This window comes from Chamaea fasciata, unplaced genomic scaffold (genome assembly GCF_029207755.1).
Source record: "Chamaea fasciata isolate MVZ Bird 193981 ecotype frontalis unplaced genomic scaffold, bChaFas1.0.hap1 SCAF_2, whole genome shotgun sequence".
Classification (NCBI taxonomy): Eukaryota; Metazoa; Chordata; class Aves; order Passeriformes; family Sylviidae; genus Chamaea; species Chamaea fasciata.
This window is the reverse complement of record NW_027094087.1, coordinates 68,473,519-68,497,195: the sequence shown is the minus strand read 5'-3', so window position 1 is coordinate 68,497,195 and position 23,677 is coordinate 68,473,519.

Below are 23,677 nucleotides of genomic sequence, written 5' to 3'. Positions count from 1 at the left end.
TAAAAATGTAGAACAGAGAGGGAACCTATGTGATTACTCTGTACTGGTGATTATGCAAAGTCTACATATGTATTAGCTTGAAAGCAGATAATTGCATATTGCATGTGAAAGTCTTGGTTATATCAGGAAAAATTTTGCCTAGTCTAAAATACTGTTTTGCTATAATGGGAATGATAAGCTGTCATTAAAGTCTAAAAAGTCAAACAACTTTTCATAATAGAGGATGGATGTTATGGTAGCTGTTTAATTAAAATATATCCCACGGGGCTCATGAATTTTCTATATTATCATTTGGACAAGAAAAAGAGGCAGCTAGAATATAGCAAATTGACTGCACCAAAAAATGTGTTGGTTGTTCTTATAATTTTGCTAATATCAGGACGCTCGTGCACAAGCTGTACTGGAGCAATTGATGCATTCACAGATACAGCAGACCATTTTGTGTTTTTCCAGTATATCAATATTATTCAGGAAGATGTTTCACTGGGATTCTCACTGGGTACTGTGGAAACACTCTTCTCATCTTCATTTCGTTTGTCTACATATTTGTCATTACCAGATAAACTAAGATGATGCAGTCAAAAAATTGATGAAAATATGTGACATATTGCATTATGAAGGCTTACTGTCCCCTGCCATTACTCTCAAATTTAGATGTTCCAAATACACCTATAGCAGAAAATTAAACATCACTTGTAGATTTTTTCCATTTGTATTTCTAAAATCTTTTACTTTCAAAGACAGGGTGCCTACATTCGCATTATCTACTAGGAATGGCTGTGTCTCCTCCCAAACTATGCCAAGAAATTTTTTGGTGCAGTCCTAAGTGGAATAGGCCAAAATCATCCCATGGTCTGTTTGAATAATAATATTATAAATGACTGAATTCCAGTAGCCAAGTTCATTCCTTGGCATTACTTAATTTAGTGCTAGGCACAAAATTATCAAAGATGAGTACACCTAACCTAGATGGTGTTTAGATGTAGTTTGTCAGTGCAGATGCCTTTACTTGAGCTAACGCCACCATGTTGCTTTCAGAGCCAAAGTACATACTCCTAAAGAACAATTAATTTCACACAATTTCACTGTCTGTGTGAGAGTGAGATTAACCATTCTTTTCCCCTCCCTAATGTTAAATAGGACTGCGGTGACTAGTTCAAATGTAGATGTCCACCACAGATCAGGTGTTTTTCACCATGGGACCCTCCAGAGAATCCATTTTTACTACAGGCAGGTAGCACTGATTCCTTCTCCGCCTCTCCTTCTCTCTCAGAAGCTTCTGCTTGCATTTTGTTTGAGGTCAGCACTAGGACAAAAAGCACTGCTTGAAAGTATTTTTGCTTGTTTTGCTATGTAATTACTAATAATTAAATCTGTCTGGAAGTTATACAAAGGCCCTCTATCTCTGGATTTCCAGTCAGTCTATGCCACAAGATGAGAAACCAGATATGTTAACAGAGCAACTCAAACCCTTCCAAAGCTGTCAACTTTCCTGAAAAATATATCATAGGCAATTAGGAAAAAGATTAAAGCTGAAGGGATGCCATTCAATCAATTTCCAACTGATAATGCTAAATCACAAAGCATTCAGTGGCATATGACTGCTGGGAATCAACCTAATTCTATTGCTGGGAATATGCTTTGACTGATCAAACTATTAAGTCTGCATTGTCAGCCCACTTCTTGCAAGGCTCCTCAAACTTGTTCAAACAGCATAAGTAAACTTTATTCATTATTTATCTTGCAGTAAAGAGAGCAGTTTTATGTAAACTTACAAAAAGATATAGTGTTTTTTTTTTCTTTCCCCAAAAGCTTCCAAATTAAAGGCAGACAAAAACAAAGTGTCTGGCAAGGAATAGGAAAATGTAACTGTAGAGATATTTGGAAGAATGTTGCACTAGATGTACTTATAGGTTTTAATGTGCTGGATTTAACACTGTGTTATTTCAACTTTACATCTCTGTAAATCTAATAATATCCATAGAATTCAATGGATAAAAAGAAAAAAATTACAAGAATCAACCTGTACATTTGCACATAAAATTCTGTACTTTCATGTGTGATCTGTGAGGACATTATATGCTTTTTAAGAAATACAGTTTGAGGTGTTGCCCATTCTTGATTTTAAAAGGTGTCAAGCATACACCTGCTAGCATGCAATGTAAGATGTCCAAAAAGCACAAGACAAAAAAAAAAAAGGCACAAAAAAGAGCATTTTCTCACTATATAAATTCCAAATCAGCTTTTCACCAAACATATAAATGGGATTCATTTCCCCTTGTATTTTTTTTCCTCACAGGAATGTCATAATACATTTTTCAGTTAAGTTTTTAACTATGGGACAGAATCTGTATGTTTAAAATTGCCTACTGATTTGGGCTTTACCTCAGAGAACCACTTATGAGTGCTTAATTTTAAGGGATCAAATCCCTAATGTCCTCTAACAGCCAGGAATATTTCTGACAGTTTCAAAAGAATTGAGAAATGGATCACACAGACTGGACTTCTCCTTGCAATCCTACCTACAGAGAAAGTGCAGTTGCTTTCTGAAAAAGTGCCATCTAAGAGGACTAAGGTGCAGTAAAATAAAACAGGTTATTTTCATTCTCAGCTGTTGAAAAAACATGCAAAAGGCAAGAAAGGTAGCTTGCTCAGAGAGCAGGTGGAGTGGCAGGCATATAATGATGGAAAGTTTACTTTGTTTTGGGCTTTATAAAACACTTTCTAGAAGTATATAGACAACACCCAGCTAAGCATAACAGAACCTGGAGTTCAGTGAGAACCGCATTTATAATTCTGAGTTAGTTTCTCACCTTTATTAAACTCTAGACTTGAGAGATGCCTATAGCTTTTAGGAAGCCTCAAGCCAAGTAGTAACACTATTTAGGAATGAAGCATGTTTAAATCTTGTCTCTCATATTCGTAGAAGGATGTTTTTACAATTGAGATATAAACCTACACACACCTGGGATTTACAGCTTGAAGTCTCCCAGACTTGGAGGTGAGAATGAGGTTCTTCTCATTATACATCTGGAAAGTTTCTTTTTAAGCACATAGGTAGAGGAATAAGTTGTGCTCAGACTTCTGCAGAGTTGTTTAGGAGTAGAGAGCCAGCTGTGTAAGACCTTTTCCCTCATTTTCAGAAAAAAACAGTCCCACAGCTCCCACCTCCTTGGAAAATACCTTCAAGACCACAGAGCCTTAAGCTGCAAGTTTTCCATTCTGCAGAGCAAAATGGGGCCATTGGGAAAATAAGTAAGAAAAAAGCTGATTCTCTTATTTAGTGATGAGCACAGTGTTTTCAGAAAAGAAAAATACTTTAGATTCTCTTTATCTGCACCTTGTGTGTTCAGTATTCATTAAGATATTATTGACCAAAACACAAAGTTAAAGCAAAAGTCAGAACTTCAGACAAGTATCCACATCAGAAGTCTGGAATCATTTGCTCCTGGGTAATCTTAGTCTCTAGTCCTAAGCTTGGGGACTTTAAAGTGTATTCATCATTCCTTGCAGTGCAGGGGCTTAAAGACAGCTGAGGAGGACTGGAATAACACCTGGTTGGTGGCTGGGCACAAGTGATGTTGACCAGAGCTCAGTATGAGGGCCGATTCTGTTTAATACCTGTGTCCAGTTCTGGATCCCCAAATTCAGGAGGAATATTGAGGTGCTGGAGGAGGTCCAGAGAAGGGCTTCAAAGCTGGTGAAAGGTCAGGAGCACAAGTCTTATGAGGAGCAGCTGAGGGAGATGGGGTTGTTTAGCCTGGAGAAAAGGACACTCAGAGGGGGCCTTACTACTTTCTACAGCTATAAAGGAAGTTGTACAGCTCCTGAAAGGAGGTTGCAGCCAGGTGGGGGTCAGTGTCTTCCCCCTGGGACAAGTGACAGGATGAGACGAATTGGCCTCAAGTTGTGTCAGAGGAGGTTTCAACTGGATATTAGGAAAAAATTCTTCTCAGAAAGACTTATCAAGCACTGGGAAAGACTGACCATGAAAATTGTGGAGTCACCATCCCTGGAGGTATCTGAAAGATGCATGGATGTGGCTCTTGGGGACATGGCTTAGTTGTGGACTTTGCAGTGTCGGTTTAATGGTTGGGCTCAATCTTAGGGGTCTTCTCCTACCCAAGCAATTCTACAGTTCTAAGATTCCGTGACATGTCTGTGCTTTAAGTTTATTGAGCTGCTTCACCACTTGATGAATTAACACATCCAACTCATCATTAGTACACCCTACAAAATCTTGCAAGTGCGTAGATTAACTTTGACAACATGAGATGAAGACTATCTGAACCTGTAGTGAACGCATTTGCTCTTGCCTGTTTTTTGTCTGCTTTAATCTTAATTGTTGCAAATATTTCTTAATTTTCCTAGTTTACCTTCATTTATTGGCCATAATGCCAATGCCACTGCTTCTGAATGATTCAAAGTCCTATTCTTTTTCTGTCGCATTCATTTTTTGTTCAGTCTAAATCTTGTTCTCACCATTGAGAACTCACATGTAACTTTGCTTTCACTAAATCTTAGGGAATAATTTTCATAAGATTCTTCAGACCTACCTTTTTTTTTTTTAAACAGAGACTGTCTAGCCCGTGTTTGCTGTCATATTTAATTTAAAATAAATCATACCTGGATTCAAAGATATCTGTTGCAGTTGGAAGTTCCATTATCTCTTTACCGTGTGCCAAAACAAAACTGATAAAAAACATTACTTCCTGTTGTTTCTGTGACTTGGAAAAAAAAATTTGAGCCTTCAAATCCAGCTATATTAGGATGCTATCAAGACAAAATACTACTTTTTTCAGACTATTTATGTGATGTGAAAGTAATTTTCCCATAAAACAATTATGATGATACTTCTATCTCTTAAATCATTAAGGAAACTTGTATCTGTGTATGAGTCCAGTCTGGAGTCACATCAGATTTCTGACATAAACTATCTCTGTAATTAACAATTTTTGGTTTATTTGGCAAGGGGAAAGTTAGGTTTGAATTAACCTAAACTTGGATTTGCAAAACTTGGTGTTAGCTGGAAAAGCAGATGTTCTTGAGAGATTTATATATGTATATATATATATATATATATATATATATATATATATATATATATTTTTTTTTTTTTTTTTTTTTTTTTTTTTTTTTTTTTGTAAAAACCTCCAGAAGAAAGGTATGTCTGTAGCATTTACTGGCTCTGTTTCTCCTTACTGGCCTGGCTTGAGTCAGGAATTTTAAAAGTGACTGGAGAACAAAAACCAGACAAGAAACTTTATGTCAGCTTTTTTCAAAACCAAAGTACAGATTCATTGGAAACACACTTTGAGTTTCACACAGTTGTTTAAGTCAGTTCTTCTTCTCTTTAAACTTGTTTGCCCATTCCAGATTGACAAAGACTCTGTCAGTAGTGCCATCAGGGAAAAGGGTCTCTGAAAGTTTTAACTTCGGTGGTAAAATTAGAAGAGGGAGTTTGCTAACAAAATCTGGCACTCAAAACCTACACTGACCTCATGTGATGGATTTTCAGCAAATACCCTTTAGCATGACGAACCCAGACTGATTAGGTTTTTTCCACCAGTGTGAAGGCAAGGGGAAATTCTTAGTGACAAGTGACACAGAAATCTTCAGGGCAGATTCACCCACAATCGTGATTCGAGAATTGAAAAATCTCCAGAATTTAAGACACCATAACAAAACCAGTTGTTCTCTTATGTAACTAGACAATAGCATTTTTGAGTAAATTAGGCCTTTAAAGCCACATTTAAGGTTATTTTAAGTGTGCCTTCATTTTGCACATAAAATAACTTGCAAGACTAAAATTGGTATTGCAGGTGTTGTTATTGCAGTGCTGCTTTCCAATATTGAAATATTGTATCCTTACACACTAAAGATGTAATTCCATGTTTGATATTTTGAGAGGTCAACTATAAAAATACAAAAATACATTCAAACAATGTCTAGATTTTCATGGCAATAGAGATATTAATAATTTTTAACTTGGCTCTAATACCAGAAGAATGGCTGCATTAGAGAAATGAGGCATTCAGCCTCTGTGGTGACTATATTTAGACCCACTCTCGCTGCTCTACATGAGAAACAAGAGTACAGCAGAACTTTTCACTGATACCATTGTATATTCAGATAGCTATTTTATCTCCAGACTGCTCCTTTAGTATGCAGTTAGAAGTTCCTATACACTTGGTCAAATATAAAATTATTATTATAACTTGGCTGTGAAATATCACAGGAAATATTAATTTCTGACTTCTTTGCAATGATGGTCTTGAAGCAACTGAAGGCATAAATAAATCCTAAATCTCACAAATACCAAATTTTTTCCTGCTTATTTTCTACAATAACAGATTTTTGCTGTTTCTTCATTATTTGATTTGGTTAATTTTTTCAAGTATTTTTATCCTGCTTCCAGGTAAATTCTTGCCACAACTAAATTCCTGCAAAATATCTGGGCCACCTGCATCCAAATCCAAAACTCCTAGAGATGATGACTGAGGGAGGTGGGTGTACTGCTATCTCTCTCCAACTCCATCCTTGGAGTTTGGCATGCCTTCTTAAATTCTGTTGCAAATGGGATGATTCAGAGTTTAAAATCAAACATATGCTGAAGTATGTTGGCAAATCGTAGTATCATTTGTGGAACTCACTCAATGTATTAACAGCAGACCTGAAAATATCCAGTTGGACAGTTTTTTAAAGTTTTAGTATGTGAAAAAATGTTGGTTCTGTCTGGCCTTTCTTTTTAATTTGAGTTTGCAGGCAAAAAATGTAGAGTTCATCACTTGATGGGAATGCTAGGGATGAGATAGAAATCAACCTCTTTTCCAGCTGCTGGAAAGAGTTAGGTGTTTTGGATTAATAAATCAAGTGACAGTGTGAAGTGTACAGTAAAAATAATCAATATGTTTCTCCAACTGTCTCTTCTTAGCCATCTCTGGCACCTGTGTTGCATCTTAAGAGTTCACTGTCTGAGGTCAGATCATTGGCATATTTTTCTGTGGAAAAATACAAATATGGTTTTTGTTTCTAACCCCTAAATCCTAATAGCATGGACGGAGAAGAATCCAGCCACAGCAGTCTCCTAATGGCTTAGAGATTTTGTTCTGCAACAGACAACATCTCTATTTTCATTCATTCAATTTTATTCAGCCTTTTGAAAAGAAAATCTGTTGAAACAAGTGTTTTGTATTTATGAAAAAAAAATACTAATGGAAGTCTATGAACAAATTGGAAAGGGTTTTCATCAACAACTGGGAAGATAAACATCTGAAACAACATATTTGTCAAGTCAACAGGCTGACTTTTATTTTATTTTTGCTAAGACTGGAAAATAACCTTTAGAGTACAATACAAAACACAATCTGGAAACCCTAAGAGAAAGGAAAAGGAAATCCATGTCTGGCTAGCAGATATCCCTTCTTCCATTCACGAATCCTTAACTTTAAAAAGACCACAGAAAACTTCCTTGTGAAGGGAAGAGGAGAGGGACACTAATCTTTTCTCTCTTGTTACAAGTGACAGGACCAGAGGGAATGGCCTGAAGTTGTGTCAGGGAAGGTTTAAGGGTTTAGATTGGGTATTAGAAAAAAAAGTTCTTCACCCAGAGGGTTGCTGAGCACTGGGATGAGCTTCACAATGATCTGGCCAGAGCATGAAGCCTGTCTGAGTCAAAGAAGATTTTGGACAATACTGTCAGGCACATGGGGATCATCCTACGGTAAGGAGTTGGACTCAAAGATTATTGTGGGTCCGTTACAATGCAGAAACTTCTGTGATTCTGTGACACTGTACCTGAGGTTCATGCACTTGTGACTCTGCTTACACATCCAATATTTTTTTTTCTTTTCCTCCCCTTCCCTCCTCTTATCTCCCCTCTCTACCACTGTCCTTCCCTCCCCAGCTCCTACTTAGTCCTTCAGGCACAAAGATCCATAAAAACCCATATACTGGTCATTGGTAGCTTTCTAGAGGGAAATTGCAGTTAGAAGAGTTAGAAAGGTTGGAATGCCAGTCTATGATACAGAGCGCAAAAGTGGTGGTGGGTATTTGTGGATGTTGTCTGCTAGTAGTGAACTAATGTTCCTTTTCTGACTTCTCTATGTTTCTGTTGGGTATCTGCAGAAATTTCACCCAACTGACAGCTAGGGTTACATGTACTTTTGGTATGACCTTCTTTGGTGTCATCACACATGCCGGAAATTATCAAAACTGCATAGGAGTAGATCCCCCTGTCTTCCCACCGTTATTTATGTCTAGAGATCAAGTAAGCTCCTTTCATTTTTGTAGACTGCATTTCTGAGCTCCAGCTCTAGACTTTGCATCAAGCACTGTGCGAAAATACATCTTGCGGCCAAGCCTTCAAATAAGCTGAAGTCATAAAGAAAATAGGGGCCGTGGCAGTCGGGAGGCACAGGAGCAGCACTCATAAAATGAGCGCGTGGTGCCGGGCTGGGGGGAGCGGCGGTGGGGTGTTCTCAGTGGAGGGCTCACGCTGCTGAAATCTGCTTCCCTTGGCCCTCAGCCAGGGCCCGGCCTGGCCAGGCTCAGAGTGCAATGTAAGGCCTGTCTGTTCCACAGGGCGGCTGGAACGCCGCTGGATTATCCTTAGCAAGAAGATACGGGTCAGGGACTTGTGGACTTGTTTTTTAATTTCGTTGTTTATGACATCCTTGATTATAAAGAGATCTGCCTTTTTTTTCTGATGTTTAGGATTGTCATTCAGGAAGTGCAGGGCAGATGCCCGATAATAAGAGGCCAATATTAATTAATTAGATTTGCTTCCTTTTCAATCAGGCACTGCATACTTGAATGAGAGTACAATAAAATCATGCTCTAAATCATAGATTAAGGATGACTGTTTCCCTTTTAGTAGAGAGCACAATTTTTAACCAACTGTCCTTGATTTCAAATACAGACCATCCTCTCAGACATGTCACCTTGCATTTAGCAAATTAATTGCACATTTTCCAATTTGAAGTTATCTGAGTTCTTGCCAGTTTGTCCTGGGATTACTTCCTGAGCTATAGACAGTTTAGGAGGTTGTTGTTGTTGTTGTTGTTGTTGTTGTTGTTGTTGTTGTTGTTGTTGTTGTTGTTTTAAAATCTGCTGTGCTGGAGGGAAATGAAGTCTTGACTTTGATGTTCTTACTGCCTTTACAGCTGTAGAGTTGGACCATCTGTGCCTCCTCAGGTTTCCTCAGGGAAGAACAGTGGGATACAGCTAGAAGCCTCCGGGGATGTCTCTGGGTGAAAAGTGTGGCTGGGAAGTCTCACAGCCATCAGATCCTGTCTGCCAAGGCATTGCCTGTTAGGAGTATTGGAATTATCTCAAATCGTCCCGGGATAATTTCTAGCTTGCTTGGTTGCCTTGATTGCAAGAGCAACTACATGGTTAAAAGCAGGATTTCCCAGTTTTGTTCTCAGGGTAAGATATTCAGCCTCTTTTGAACTTAATTCATGGCTATATGAGAAGGTGTCTCCTCTGTTTTGTGAATTGTCTTTCTACTGAAAAGAGCAACGAGTGAAGCATGGTTTACTACAGTTGTGTGTCTTGTGTTCCACTCACTGGAATATCCCTATTTACTTTGCAAATCCTTGACTTTCAGACCTGCTGGAAAGGAAGGGGCATCATTTGTTATGGCTGAACCATGTATGTGTTGGTTGTCTGGTTATTGAAGCAAGTTCTCAGTCGGACAGTAGTTGCATCTTGACTTTTGCACATCCATAAGGAAAAGAAAAGAGATCTCTGCTCATTCTCCATAAATAGGATCCTAACAGGCCCTCCTTCCCAAACGGTTACTGCTGATCAAACACATAGGAATTAAATCAAAAAAGTGGCCAACAAGGTTTGGCAGTTTTAGGGGGGCTGATAACAAACAGAAATGGAAGGCTATTCAGACAGTGTGATAATGCACGCGTTGCTTTTTTGGGAAACAAGGGGGAAAATAGTTTTAAAGCCAGACCTTTATATAGTCTGGCCAAAAACTTTTGAAGAAAACTTTTGATGGATAAAATGTACTTCAGGTTTTAGGGAAAAAAAATAAAAGCAGGTTACTTGTCCTTGTGTCTTCTGACAAAGAAAATAAAAGTGGAAAATTTTAATCAAGTCTTTTTTCCTTTATACATTATAGAACCATTATTTATACATGGAAATATAAATTCTGAATCACACTTTGTGCAAGTCTATCATAGAATCTTTGATAGCATTCAAAACTGAGGTTTTTTTTTTTTTTAATTCAAGGATTCAACTATTTGCAAACACATACTTATGTGTTTATCCAAATTTATCCAAAATTATAGTTCTTTCTCTTTGGAAAACAACTTTTTAAAATTTAAAACCAAAATTAATTCATAATTTTTATAAATATGCTCTTATATTTAATGTTCAGGGTTTTTTCCTAATAAATCACCTTAAGTAACACCCTAGTACTTGATTTGGTGCTCACCAAAGGGACACAGTGGCCTTTTTAAATTAAAAGAGCAAAACTTTGCAAGGCCAAAAGAGATCATTAGGCTGATTTATGTTGCACAACTGTGTAACACAGAGTATGGAATTTTAACAAGTACTTTTGTCATGAAGTTCATGTCCATAGTCTGAAAGTACCTTTTAGACCTAAATTTGATTAAAGCACTGTAACTACTACAGGATCCAGAACTTCCTAGAAAGGGTGTAGCAGAGGTTTTTTCTTTAGGGTCTATTTTGCAACCATGACAAATCTTTTTCTGGTGAGATATGTGCAGACTCTACTTTTTAAATTACCCTCTTCACCAGATATTTTCAAAGCAGATGGCCAAGAAAAGGTGAGGTTTTGCAAGAAGGAGTGGGAAAAAAGCCAGAAAATATAGTGTGTGAGAAAGGGAGTCTGTCAAATATAGTGCAGGTTAAGACACATAAAGATAAGGGAACCTACAATAAGAAGGAGGAATACGACCATTTCAGTTACTTTCCACTGTTCTGAGGAAGAACAACTGTTGTAAATCCAATTCAGCAAGCCAATCCTTTCCACAGGCTTTGCACTACTGATAAGCAAACACTTGAAGAAGCCCACAACCTCTGAACAACTACATCACCCAGGCAACCTGAGGAGTGGGTGAGGCAAATAAGAAATGAGCCATTGTTAAAGAATTGGCCTAGTTTAATCTGGAACAACAAACTCTGGAATGCACAAATCATACTTTTTTTCCCATGATATAACTTGTGAGAGGGAATTAAGAAAATTTAAAAATTGTTCACCTCCAGGGATTAAAATAAATTTGGATTTCTTGAAAATGTCATGTTAATTGTCACGATTTCTAGCTTTAATACCCTTACTTTTGGGGTCACCTGGCCACACTTTTATCAATAGATGGTTCTTCAGTTCCAAAAATGGCATTTTTTGAAACAAAAATATTCCAGGCAAGGATGTTAATTGCCTAAATAACCAGGTTGTCTCTGTGGCAGCTCATCTACATTCTGCTTCCTGGACTGTTGGAGTAAGTGCCCATTTGGGTGCAAATCAATGCCACGCCTGCTGCTGTGTTGTTCTGTAGTTCATCTACAATGTGTGGTTATCAAACTAGCATATTTTAGGTGTGCAACTGGAAGTTTTTGAAAGACGCCATTTCAACGTGTCTGCATTTTCTTTATAATATAATTTCAAATATTATAATATTTCAAACTTATGGTTCTGAATGTTTTAACCATGATAATAAGTTTGCTTGCTTCCATTCCATTCCTAAAAGTAATAGAGTAAATAAAATATTACTGATTTGGGGTTTTGGGGTTTTTTTGTTTGTTTGGGGGTTTGGGGGGGGGGGGTTAGGGGGGTTTTTTTGTGGGTTTTTTTTTGTTGTTGTTGTTTTTTGGAGGGTTGTTTTGTTTTGTTTTGTTTTTTGGTTTTTTTGCTTAAAATTCTGCTATAAACTGTCAGGTTCCATTCTATTTCAACCTTACTTTTGCTTAAGAAATAGAAATATGAGAAAATAGAGCGATGAAAGCCAGAGAAAGTGAGTATATATATATAGTATATATATATATATATGTCAGCTGAGTACAAAGTATCCTTATTTTTTAATGCCAAAGATTGATGTTCTAGGATAAATACAAGTTGAAGTAATGTAATCCAAGCGCTGAAAATTTCTATTGATTTACCAACCCTATATCCTTTTACAAACAATTCAAATTTTGCTTGTCAATCTGGATCTATTTCTATTATAGCATTGAAGCACTGAGCTCCCTCTTGTGACTAGCACCTGAACATTATTCTGATTTTGGGACTTCACATTCTGCACATACTCTTGAGAGAAGCAGAACTGTCCAGATACAGGATTCCATCAGATCAACCCTACTTGCATCTAATAATGTTCTTTAAAAATGGCAACAGTGGCTCTCTGGAAAGAATACAGACTTAATCTTCCCCATTTTTGGTAGCCCACCCTTAGCATAGCTGCTTTTTCAAAGTGAAAGAAAGTGTGTCTCCTCAAAAGCCTTCATTTCTAATGCTGAATCTGTGTTTTCACAAAAATTATTTGATCACTCCTCAGTCACTTATTATGCAATAAACACAATATAGTGACCAGTAATCAAATGAAAACTAAATATAAATTTACCAACCACAGAGCCAGGAAATACAGTCCATTGTATCTGACAGCAATTTCCTTTCAGAATTGTAAGGTTGTATTTCTTCATTTACACTTGGTGATGAGGGTATGATGGTTCATTAGCATAGGCACAAGTCATTTCTGTATGATCTGTGCTGCCTTTTTATAGCTTCTTCCAAGATGGTATTAAGGAATAACATTCACAGATGTGTACCTATGAGCACAGTATGTTCAATAACTGTGAATTCTCATTTGATACAGATATATTGGTAGAAATGTTTTGTATAGAAATGACCCACAGTAGAAGACTGAATGTAAGAAAAAGTCTGAAATGTACAGGACAAGAGGAATCCAGGTCAATATGCCCTTCTTTAGCTTTCTGACCTGAAACATGAGTTCCTTGAGATTATTTCTTTGTAGATGAGAAAGAATAAGTAACATACCCCCTCCATAGATAAATTTGAAATTATGTGGTCATAGCTGGGGAAAAAAAAAAAAAAAAAAAGATGAACAATCCAATCTATATCTTTCCAAGAATTTCCACTTCCTTGGACATAAAGAGAGCTTTCAAGGGTTATATTTTTTTATACTTTTAGGCAAAAAGAGAAACAAAAGAACATGTAAAAGGTATCTTGCTTAATGGAATTATTTGTAAGAACATTTATTTTCACCCCTTCTAAATCCTAATAATAACTAGTATCAAAACCTTCAGACTGCCATTTTTAACACACTCAATTATGCAATTATTCACATCATCTGACAGTGAAAAAATAGGATTAGGTTTACAGTTGCTACCACTGCAAAAGGCCCCAAATTTAACATTGGATATAAACCTCCTATTTTCTCAGATTATTGCAAAATCAATTTTATTATATCTAATGTGCAGGTAGGCTCATGTCTCTGTGACAAAGCAAATGTCTTTGCTAATCTTGTTATCCACAGATGCAGTAATATATTTTTTCAGGGAATAGAAAAACACATATCCTGAACTCTACAGTCCTTACTCATACTAGTCTACTGCTGAAGTGGACTGGAGCTTTGAACAGTGTAGAGTTACAGCTTAATGAATGCTAGTTCTTCTGCATAGGAGAAATTCATATGCTTTCATACTCTCTCAGCTTCATTTCCTTCCAAGGCTCATTAATTTTTAAAAGAGCCAGCTTTCTTACCCTTGCCTCCTAGTAGGTGGTGTTGCACTACCATAAATATAGGGGTATTTGCAATTTTAGCTGGAAGAAGAGTATGATAAAGCTCAATTGCGCAGCCAAAGAGGTTTGGCTAAGTATCCACATCAACTCTAAGGAAAGCTTCAACATATTTCATGGTGGTCACTGGGTTGCCTTATTTGGCCATATAACGTTTCTTTCATTGGGCAGAAAGCCGCATGATTGTTATTTCTAGGACCCTAGCAATTTTTCAGGACTCAGATGCTGTGCCTGTCACAACCCAATCATACAGTGAAGAGAGAAATGGTCTTTTTCAGAATTCTAGGTTTATCCCACAGCAACTTAGGGACTCATTCAGCAAAGTGGAGCATGTAATAAATAATGCATTCATTCTGAGGTGTTCAAATTGTTGAAAGTGGAGAGGTTGAATGTTGTTGCTAAAGCAGTCAAAGGAGACAAGTGGAAACAGCTGCAAACAGTCATGAATAGCCCAAAAATACAGGACCACAAGCAAAAATTTAAATGTCACTTAATTACATTTCTCTTCAGTTCCTCATTCTCATAACAATGTTCTCAGTCTTCAGAGTTGCTATTGTTGACACTCCCTTCAAGTCAGTAAAACATCTTTTCTATTCAGTCATTATTCTCTCTTTCTTCAGTAGTTCTATGACCTGCTGTCTAAATTATATATTATGTTACTTTATCTTTACAGAGTGAGACACAGCTCCCATTAAATGGTATATTTCTACCACTTACTTTCTTTGAATTTTCAGTTCATTCTTTACCTTCTTGAAGAGACCAAAAAAAATTTCAGAGTGAAAATGAGAGTGTAATCATATGAGTAGTCAGTGGAAGGCCCTTTAAAACCTGCTAAAATCCTGGAAAAAAATTTTCATTCCTTTTCTATCCTACTGCCATGTAGTTATCTGAGAAATATTTCACAGGCTCTTTGATTCAGTGTATTCTGAATTCTACAAATGCAACTGGTATTACTGATCACAAGGTCCTCATTAAATAGACTAGCATACTAAGCTGAGTTTTCCTTGAGCAAAATTAGGGAAGGATTGCAGCATTAGCAAGTTTTTCTGTGCCCCTTTGTGAGAATGGTGCTGTGAGTGCTTCAGTGTGACACAATATATGGTCAACAATAATTCTTGGGTTGGTTAGGTGACCAACCCAAATTTTGCTCACTGAAGAGAATCTCAAAAACCTTTTCTTGAGCATATTTAAGCCAAAAAATGTATTCACCAGAGGTTACTACTCCTTGAAAGATGCCTACCAACTTGTGTGAAGTCAAAGCAAGTTTGATTCAAATTCAAATCCTCATAGCATGGATTATTGCAGCTCTAGGCAACCTTTATGCTGATAAAAGGAGGAAAAGAGGAGCGAAAGTCTTTTGCTTCCCGCTGCATTCATATAAGTGTTACATGCACAAGACCAATTCTTGTGCCAACAGAGTGGCCTTGAACCTTTCAAAATATTAGATACAGAACAATTTCTATTTGGCCTTTTGAAAGTGCTGAAAACTTCTGTCATTGAAAGATTCATGAATATGAGTTGTAAAACTTATTCCTAACAAAGGTCCTGAAAAACAATTGATCATTTGATAACTAATCCTAAAAGCACCTCCAGTCCATAATTGCTGATTTTTCACCTTGAAGGCCCCATTTATTGTCATTTATCATTTTCATTTTATACATAGTATTCAAACTCCTGGCACTGCACAGCTGTATGGTGGAGACTTGCTAATAATGAGGTCTAGAAGGTAATCTCTTACTGTGGTTAATCAAAGTAGAAGAGAATAAAGAGGAATTGTTTGCATCCCTGATCCATGACCAAGTTCATATCACACAGATACGGGAACCTAAAATTTCTATTTTCAGGGTAAAAGTTATTGAAAGATGCATGTGTAGGCCCCTTTCACTACATGCTTGTTTATGCTGCTCCATTCTATAGAAAGGATTTAAATGTCAGTTGGGTGAGAGAGAAAATTATACTGATTTAGCACATGTAAGATTCTTGGATACAGTCTTTTCAACAAGAAATAGCCATGGATTCAATGAAAAGCAAAATGTTTCTCACTTTGCTTAGAAGATTTTTCTTAGGCTGTCTCTGATGGCTGTCTCAGAATATCTTACAGTTTGGTGGACAGAGACCCCACCAGGGAGCCGTGGAGGAAGGAGTGAGCTCCAGAATGAACAGAAGATCAGAATTTGAATACTTCAATGGGCATATGAGTGCTCACTGTTCACAGAAGGCAACCAACGGCATCAGTGTTTTCCCTCAGAGAGTGTCAATCTCTACAGCTGTAACATCCAGGCACATTGTTTCCTGATTCACTTAAGCAGTATCTCCTCAAACAGACCATCTCTTTTTGACAGGATTACAGAGTTAGGAGCTCACAGGCATTTTTTTTCTTTCTGGGCCTCAATCATCCTGTTTGTTTTTGAGGAGCATCCTAGCCCCAGAAAGGTCCTCCTCCCCATGCTTGACCTGGACAGCAGAAAAGCAGGTTCAATCACCTCAGCATTGAGGAAGGCATGGTGCCCAGGTCTCTTGCTCCCAAACACTCCTACTGCTGGTTTATTACACCGAGTGGACAGCATCGCTTGCAGTGCCTCCTCTGCCTGTATTGTAGAAGGACACACTAAGCTCTGCTTTACTTTATCAGACTTGAGATAGGCAGCTGCTCTCAAGAAAGGACTAGTGTTTGGCTGGATACAGGCAGATGTTGAATACCGTGGCAAAGACATCTTAGCTGTAGAAAGGGCTATGATAACTTGAAGTGAGTGAACTTAGACATTTCTTCCTTCAAATATTACTTTGAAGCATCTATCCCTTACTCCAGACTGTTTAGGAAGCCTAACTCAACGAATGATCATTTTTTTTTTCATTCAGAAACCAGGACAAGATTCAGAGAGGTTTTAAAACTCATTCTCTAGTGACACTGAGACTCAGATAGTTCCCTAAATACCTGTCTTTATTGAATGTACCCCTTAACCCCAAGGGATGTAGGAACACAAATTCCTCTGGGCCTTTTCTTTTAAATTCTCTTTCCTTTCCCGTCTGAATGGGATCCGTTCTCCTAAAGGGCTTTTTGAAAATCTCATCCATAAAATGCTCATTATTGTGGAAAACTTTTACACAGCCGTTGGAGAAAGTTTTCAGTCGTGTAAGCCAAGCCAAACTGAATGTGGCAGGGTTCATTCGGAGCACTACCCCTGAGTATATTTTTCAGTAAGTAGGTAAATTAGCCGCGCACGCATGCACGGCACAACTTCCTTCCGAATGCTCAGCTGTCATTAAAACCTCTGCTGCTATTTAAAAACCGCTAAGCTTGCACGATGGGCAGCTTTCAAGGACTCATAACTCACCCAAATCAAAACCAGTTTTCACAAAACTGCTCCAAGGCTTCTTGATGGAAAAGGTTTCCTAACTGAGTGCCATTGTTTCCAGTTGTTTCATCCTGCTAGGTGTCTAAAAGAGAAAGTCACAAGAATTTGTATTTGTATAAGAACTTTCACTCTCTCATTCAAAAATATTGCACTGAGGATAAGCTTAGCAGGAATAAGAAGGATTAGGCATTTATGTGGATAATGAGAACATCCATGATTACATCAGTGGGGTGAATAGGATGAAAACAATGTGGCGACCAGCCCTCTCCTGGAATCTTTTAACATTTGTTCAAAAATTTTAGAGAAGAAAAACTCCTATAATGGTGTAAACAAAGGGAGTGGGTTAATCAGACATGGATTAAATTAAAGTCACCCACCTAAACACATTGATTGTGGAGATTAAAAGCACCATCACCTTTCATCTATCTTGTTTACCTCCCAAGCACCCTCTGGCTTTTGTGTGGCATTTTGGTTTCCATGGCCACTGAAAGTTCCTTCCTATAATCAAAAACGACCTCCTGTTATAAAAGACTCAGAGTCTTTGCTCAGCAGGCCATTTCCCCCTTTTATTATTCTTTTCTCTTGCCTTCAGGGAAAGCTTTGTGTGAGCAGGACAGAGCACTTGGTTGGTTGGCAGTTGACCTCAGTTGCACACAATGAGCTCTGAGTGCTACCTGAAATGTGTGACAAAGAGGGAAGGGTCACTGGCTTAGAGAATTACAAGGGCATGGGCAAGCAACTGTGATGACACTTGCCAAATGTTAGCATTCACCTAATTCAGGAGGGTCCCTGCTGATTGACAGTTCCTCACTCTTCAGCAGCTAAAGACAGAAAATACACAAGTTCATTAATTAATAACCCTGCTAGACTCCAAAGATATAAAGGCTAAAAGAAAAAAGAACAACAAACCCTAACAAAAAAAAACCCCACCCAAACCCACAAAGAAAGCAGCTTGGTAGGAGGGAGTCAGCTCAGAATGAAATATGTACAAAGTATATATTTTTTTTTTTCTTTTTTTCTTTTTTTTTTTTTTTTTTTTTGAGAGCACGCCTCACTAGTTTAAAGCCATTTTAATAGCCTACAGGCAAAATTTGTCATGGTATGTAGCTGAGTGCTGCGCTTGCTTAAAATGCTTTTGACAATGTGAGGAAAGCCTTTAAGCATTTGATGAAGGTAAGTTAGTTAGCAGGGCTTGGAAGCCAGTTTGCAGGTTCCAAGATAATTCCTCAGGATCCAATTAGACTGTTGAATTTTACATTCATTCCATTTTTCTAATGCTTTTAGTTAAGGGGATTTCTCCCATACATAACCCGCTCACATGCACCCCATACTCCCAAACCAATGATTTTAAATACAGTTCTGTGTGACTTTTTAGCTGGTTTCACCCTTTGATTGTTGAAGTGTGTTACTCTTTCAAAACAAAACAAAAAAAAAAAGCTTTGAGCACATTTTTCTTTCCTGGCTACTGCAACAGGGAGATTTAATGCTGTATATCATAGCTGATTGCAGAGGTTATATGAGAGTTGTGCCTGTGGATAGTTGCTAGAGACAGCAAAATGTTGACAATTTCCCTAGTTACTTACTGAGCTGCTCAGATGTCAGCGGTAGGATACCACAAATCAGGATGTGAGAGCAACAAAAATTCTCTTGCATATGGGTACTCACACTGAGAGAAATCCATCATTATCAAAATTATCAAATTTTCAACAAATACTATTCAAAGATTAGTTTAGCCAGTATTCTAGTGTAAGAGTTCTTATGATAAAAAGAAGATGCAAATGTGGAAGTTCAAGGCATTTCAATAAGTGTTAACTTTTGTATTTGAGCACAGCAAATCCTGTAGTGTAACTTTTATACTTCCCAGTACAGGAACAGAAATCTTTTCTGAATTTTTCCGTCACATTTGTATCTTTCTTTGACATGAGCATTAATGTTTTTGCCATAACAAAGAATACATTCAGCAGTCAGACTTAAAAGAAATTGAAATCAGTCTTACAAAGTGATCTTGAAATCATGCAATTGGTCAAAAACTGTGATGTAACATTGTATTATATGTTTTATGCTCCTTTTCACTCAGTCTGATTTAATAGCTTTTAGAAGAGTGAATTCTATCAAAAATCATGGCAGAGTCAAGACTTTTATATGCACTAATCCATCAATGAACATTTGAAACTCAACATTGTAACTTGACTTTGTGGTTGAAACATTTAGAGTAAATAGACAATACCAACATGACCAGTGAATCTTTCTGCAGTGAATGCTGCAGTTCATCTGGGAGCGGGCACTTTCACTCCTCACTTGCGATGAGCATAAATTGGTCTTGTAGCAGAAAACATTTCTCATGACAGAGGGTATTAAGGACAGAGATTTCTGCCAGGAACTGCACTCTGTTGTTCATGCAGCTTACATCTTTGGAATGTTATGTTCAGATCTGCTTTAGATCATAAAAGAGCTGTGAATTTCTCCACACTAGTTGGAATCAGGTCACAGTATGGCATAAGCAGAATTTGAAGAAGAAAGGATTTCTGTTGTTGAAAAATATTTCATTACCAAAAGAGAATTGGGTTTTGCTTGATTTTCTTTTTGCAGGATTGAATGACAGTGTACAGAAATATGTGACAGAATAAGTGAATGGATTAAATTTAAGCATACTGCAATGTGTACTTTCTTTTCCCTACAGAGTAAAGGAAAGACAGAAGGAAGTAAGGCCGAAGAGGCATCTTTTTCTAACATGGTTAAAACAGCCTAGTCTTAATTTGTATATATTGAAACTGTCATGAAGTTCATAAGATAAATTCAGAATATGTCTGAATTTATATAGTGGACATAAATGAGGCTTGTCATAAACAGCGCAATTGCTTAGGAGTCCACTGCCTTAAATAGCATCCAATGATGTTGTTGAAATGATTCCCTCACAGTGGGGATGTTAACCAAAGACCCAGTTAAATTTCTCCTGAAAAGCTACCACTGACATCAGTGGACTTGGAATGCACTTTAAATAATAATCAGTTACCTATCACCAGTAAACATTAGCCAAGTTCTGCTTCTTGCACCTTATTTCTGGATTGCCTTGTCATTTCATTTTTAAATATCAGGCAGGTATTTTTCATGCAAAATAAGTGTTCTCATGAATCCTTTGTTCTAAGTTATCTTCCCACAGACAGTCACTTCACTTGCAGTGCCTTCAAAACCAGCTAAGCTAAAGCACCTGAATGCAAATTCAGCTTTAAAAGAATAATATTTTACACATCTGGAGGAAAGGTGATTTAGCAGATTGATTTGGTCACTGGACATTTTCCCTGCTGTCATCTTAAGACTTATACCTCTAATCAATTGCACTCCCTGCTCCATGACCCCCGGCAATACTGCTCTTCATTCCAATGTCCAACAGTTCCCAGTTGGCTTCTCAGGCCATGTATTGTATGCATTGTGAACAAAGCTCCTGGCAAGGGCCAGTATTCCTCTTCTATCTCATCTCTTCATCTTCAAGTCCTCTCTTTAAAGGAAATAAACTATAGGTGTGTATTCTTCCCCCTCCCCTCTTTCCCTTCACTTCTCAGAAAGGTCAATAAATGGGATTAAAATTCTCTCAGTGCACATCAGACTCTCAAAGCGAGGGCAAAGTGCACATGTGAAAGGGCAAGTGTGCACGCACACACCCACATCCACGTGCATAGAAATAGCCCTACACTTGAGGAATGTACTTCTTTAAATTTGTGCATGTAATAGATGTTGGGAGGGGCCATGAAATCTACTCTCTACTCCAGTGAAAGCAGGATTTAGCAAACAGCACAGTGGAATTGCCATCTTTATCCAGGCTTTCAGGTCCTATAAATTAAAAATATCAAACAATAAATAACAAAAAGCAGATAAGAATATAACTTTAGCTGAATTCAAAAGAATAGGACAAACATCTTGACTTAGCTTGCTACAGTAATTTCAATTAACAAAGAACCCCAACACATTAAAACAATAATTTATTTCAAATAAAGAGTAAAAGAAGTAACATAAAAATATACTGACATTTCATTTTTCTAATGAGATACTCTTTTTCATCTGTTGCATAGAATATATGTAGACAAGCATACAAAGTCTTAGAGAAAAGAATGAGTCCAGAATCAGAGGTACATCTTTCAAATTCAATCAACTGTTCCCCATATCAAGATTTCCACCAGCTTTTAATTTAAAGGTTTACCTCAGGGAGAATTAGCTTATTTCACTAAGTCGTATAATTCTATTAAAATCAATGGGACCATATGTATTAGTAAAATAAAGTCTGATTAACAATTTCATTTTAACTTTGGCCTATTCTAGCTTAAGAGCATTAAAAGAAATATCTTTTAAATAAATACTTCCTTTCTGAATCATGATAATGTAGTTCTCATGAAGAAATTTTATGAGCAGATTTTGAGCTAGGAAACAGAAGATTTAAATATTTTTACAGACTCAAGACTGGCAAAAACATAATTTACTTATATGCTTGACAAACCTCCTGGCTTATTGACAGGGCAGCCATTTGACAATGTCCAAGTCATGCAGCTGAGGTTCTTGGAATGGTTTGAAAAAGAAACCAAGAGGAACCTTGTGGAAGAGATTGGCATCAGGCTACTACCAAAGAAATACACCATCCAGAAAAGATCACGGTAACACTAAAGCTTTTATCCAGGTTTCAGAAAACACCATACTGGGTTGTCCCTCAAGCAGGAAGCTGTTGAGTTGCACTGTGAATACGAGAGCTTGTGATACAGAAGCTGGCACCATGGGCTTGGATAGGTTTGCAGGACTGAAAGAGGTGATATAAATCCATCCTTGAGTATATTCACAGAGGTATTTGTTATAGAGCCACAAGGTTCTAGAACTACAGTTCAGTTCATGTGGAAGCCTTGTTCAACACTCCCAGTATCTAAGAAGTGTAAGGAGGTAAGGAACTATCATGCATTACATCTTCCTTTCCTCAGGAAGGGGATCACTATACCACCATCTCTCAAGCAGTTATCACCTTCATCTCATTTCTCATCAGCAGATGGAAAATGAAAGCCTGATCTGTCAGCATGTGGGTAATTTTTTTTTTCCCCCTTTGGAGTTATCCTTCCAAGTCTGACATTTCTCAAAGGTATTGATAGGCGGCAGATTTATCTTTCAAGCATTCATTGTCTCTGCAGCAGTGGGATTTGTATATTGCATCTCTCAGCATCCCTTTGAGATGGCATGCAAAGCACTGAAAGTGGAAACACTTTCATTTTCTTCCAGCCAAAAAGTGCAACAGAAAGATTACTGAAGAGGCTGATTATTACTCAAATAGGAGGTTTTTGTTTTCCATAGTATTTGTCCAGCTTAAAAGACATGATTTACTCTTTTTCAGAGCATGGTCCTCTCTTGCAAGCTAAAACTCCTGTCTGCCAGAGAAGGCTTCTAGCCATGAGGATGACAAGGTCTTCTTCTCCATTTTTTTTCTTACAGCAGTCTCATTCCCATGCTCACTCCTGAAGAACTGGTCCATAGAGGAAGTGCCAGGGAGCTAAGTGGCCTTTTTATGCATCTGAAAGGTTTATTGAGGTTTCAAATCATCCAGCTCAGGGCTCTTAGAGTTGATCTCACATGGTGTGAAACACTGAGAGTTATCTGTTTAGTGGAGAAAAATGACATAGACTTTGGGTAGCTAACCAGGATTCCTTTGTCACTAAACAGATTTTATGCTGGAATAAAGTACATTTTGAGGTTGAATTTGTCAACACGGAATACAATTTAGTTTTTCCAAGTATACTCTACATATGCATAGACTTGAATATTATGTACATTCTTTGTAGAGGGGCACCAACAACTTACTTGAGACTTCCTTCTTAGACAGGAAATAAATCTGTGATAGACAACTCAGCCTGTTGGTTGCCTATACACAATTCAAACAAAAGATATCCTACCATCCAAAGAGAGAATATTCACTGTCACACAACTGCTAGTATGAATCTACTGCCTTCTTTAGGGACATCCAATATAGTGATAAACCTATCATCTTCACCAGTGGGCTGGCAATCTGCTCTTGCAAATAAAAAAGAAAAAACAAAAGCTAAATTGTCTACTGGGCTGCAGTAGAACATTGCCAGCAGTTCAAGGGAGGTGATCCTTCCCCTGTATTTTGCACTGGAGAGACACATATGAGGTATCTCAAAACAACCTCAAACTTTCTTTGATTCTAGGTGATTCCATTTGCTACTCGCCTGGGTACGATGGGCTTCTTCTCAACATCTTCTCCAGTACATATGGGCAAAAGGCATTTGGTAGTCTCCCTAATCTCCTAAAGTTTGAGTTCTTTTTCCGGTATATTTTTCTCTTACTACAAATGAAACTTGAAAATGGGAAGAGGAAGTGTATCCTACCAGGCAATCATCCCCATTTCCATTTTTAATTTACCATATGACATGTTTAGTTTCATGAAGCTCTAGTTTGTCTAGAGGGCATGGACTCTATCTGTGCTTCATTTGCTCCCCAGACTAGCTAGCCATTAATGCAGGCAATCCTGCCACAAAATGAACCT